The sequence below is a fragment of the Bison bison genome, unplaced genomic scaffold (assembly GCF_000754665.1).
Source record: "Bison bison bison isolate TAMUID 2011002044 unplaced genomic scaffold, Bison_UMD1.0 scf7180017864473, whole genome shotgun sequence".
Classification (NCBI taxonomy): Eukaryota; Metazoa; Chordata; class Mammalia; order Artiodactyla; family Bovidae; genus Bison; species Bison bison.
In genome coordinates this window covers 16,212,035-16,214,820 of record NW_011495034.1, presented here as the reverse complement: position 1 = coordinate 16,214,820, position 2,786 = coordinate 16,212,035, and positions in this window count along the sequence as shown.

Below are 2,786 nucleotides of genomic sequence, written 5' to 3'. Positions count from 1 at the left end.
TTTGGGATTGGAATGAAAACTGACCTTTTCCAGTCCTGTGGCCACTGCTGAGTTTTCCAAATTTGCTGGCATATTGAGTGCAGCACTTTCACAGCATCATCTTTCAGGATTTGAAATAGCTCAACTGGAATTCCATCACCTGCACTAGCTTTGTTCATAGTGGTGTTTTCTAAGGCCCACTTGACTTCACATTCCAGGATGTCTGGCTCTAGGTGAGTGATCACACCATCGTGATTATCTTGGTCATAAAGATCTTTTTTGTACAGTTCTTCTGTGTATTCTTGCTACCTCTTCTTATAATGAATGATTTTCTCATCTTTATACAACAGGCATAATTATAAATGATTATATCTAATTTTTGAAGGATATTATAAAATAAAGTCAATGTTTCCTCTGTAAGTGTGATTTTGCTATTTTCACCCATCTTTAATTACTCTCTGGAGTTTCACATTTCTGAATCATCAGCCTGCAGCTACTAACTTTTCCCCTCCTGATTCCAGATCTAATTTAATCAACAGAAGCACTGGCTCATTCTCTGCTGGAGTGTAGGTGTTTCAGTCTTGCTTGCTTTATTTTACTTATTTTTAGTATAAAGATTGAAGTGTACAATATTATAATTCAACATTTATATGCATAGCAAAATGATAATGGTCACAAGTCTAATCACCATCCATCACTCCACAGTTGACCCTCTTTCCCTCTGGTAACCATTAATATGATCCCTGTATCTATGGGTTTATTTTTGTTTTATTTTGTTGTTTATTTTTTAAGATTCCCATATGAGTTAAATCATTTTTTTTCTCATCCAGTTTATTTTACTTAGCATAATACCTTTAAGGCCCATCTATATTATTAAATGGCAGGATTCCAGTTCTTTTTATGGCTTAGTATTATTCCATTGTGTATACTGAGTACATCTTCCTTATCCATTTATCCATCCATGCACACTTAGATTGTCTTAGTATCTTAAATACTGTAAATAATGCAGCAATGAATTTAGAGTTTCATATATCTTTCTGAATTAGTGTTTTTGTGATCTTTGGATGAATTTCAAAAGTAGAATTACTGGGTTATGTGGTAGTTCTATTAATTTTTTGAGTAATCACTATACTCTTCCATAGTGGCTGCACCAATTTACATTCCCACCAACAGTGGACAGGGGTTCCCTTTTCTCCACATCCTTGCCAGCATCTGTTATTTTTTGTCTTTTTAATAATAGCCATTCTAACAGGTGTGAGGTGATATCTCATTGCAGTTTTGATTTTCATTTCCCTGATAATTAGTGATGGATATCTTTTCCTGTGTCTGTTGGCCATCTGTATGTCTTCTTTGGAAAAATACCTATTCAGATCCACTGCTCACTTTTAAATTGGTTTGTTTATATTTTTGTTGTTGAGTTTCACGAATTATTTATATATTTTTAGATATTAACCCCTTATCAGATGTATGACTTGAAAATATCTTCTTCAATTCAGCATATTGCCTTGGCATTTTGATGATTATTTCCTTTACTGTGCGGAAGTTTTCAGTTTGAAGTAGTTCCTTTTGATTTTGCCTTTGAAGTCATTCACAAAAAACATTACTAAAACAGACATTATTGAGATTACCACCTATGTTTTCTTCCAGGAATTTTGTAGCTTCAGATCTTATATGCAAATCTTTAACCCACTTGTGTTAATTTTTTTAACTTATTTTTTTATTGACGGATAATTGCTTTACAGAACTTCCTTGTTTTCTGTCAAACCTCAACATGAATCAGCCATAGGCATACATATATCCCCTCCCATTTTTGTGTATAGTGTAAGATAGTGGTCTAGTTTCATTCTTTTGCATATGGCCCTTTAATTTTCCCAGTATAATTTACTGAATGGACTATCCTTTTTCCATTGTATGTTCTTTGATCCCTTGTTGTAATTTAATTGTTCACGTGTGTGTCAGTTTTTTCCTGGGCTCTCAATTCTGTTTCATGGTCTGCGTGTCTGTTTTTGTGCCAGTACCTTCTGTTTTGATTACTATAGTGTTGGAGTATAATTTGACACCAGTAAGTGTGATTCCTGTAGTTTTGTTCTTCTTTTTCAATATTGCTTTTGATATATGGGATATTTTGTGGTTCCATGTAACTTTTAGAATTATTTATTTCAGTTATGTGAAAATTGCCTTGGAATTTTGATAGAGTTTGTATTGAATTTGTAGATCACTTTACATAATACGGACAATTTCTTGTTAATTCTTCCAATTCATGAACACAGAACATCTTTACATTTACTTGTGTCTTCTTCAATTTCTTTCATCAGTGTCTTATAGTTATCAGTACATAGGTCTTTCACTTACTTGGTTAGATTTATTCCAAGGTATTTTATTATTTTTGATGCAATTGTAAATGGGTTTTTCTTAATTTCTATTTCTTATAGCTCATTATTAGTGTACAGAGATGCCACTTTTCTGTATATTGATCTTCAACTTTGTTGAATTTATTCATTAGTTCTAACAGATTTATGTTGATGTCTTTAGGGTTTTGTATGGGTAGTATCATGTCATCTGTAAATAGTGAGAGTTTTACTTCTTTCTTTCTATTTGGTTGCCTTTTGTTTCTTTTTCTTGTTTTATTGTTGTGGCTAAATATGCAGAGTACATCATGAGAAATGCTGGACTGGAAGAAACACAAACTGGAAATCAAGATTGCCGGGAAAAATATCAATCACCTCAGATATGCAGATGACACCACCCTTATGGCAGAAAGTGAAGAGGAACTCAAAAGCCTCTTGATGAAAGTGAAAGAGGAGAGT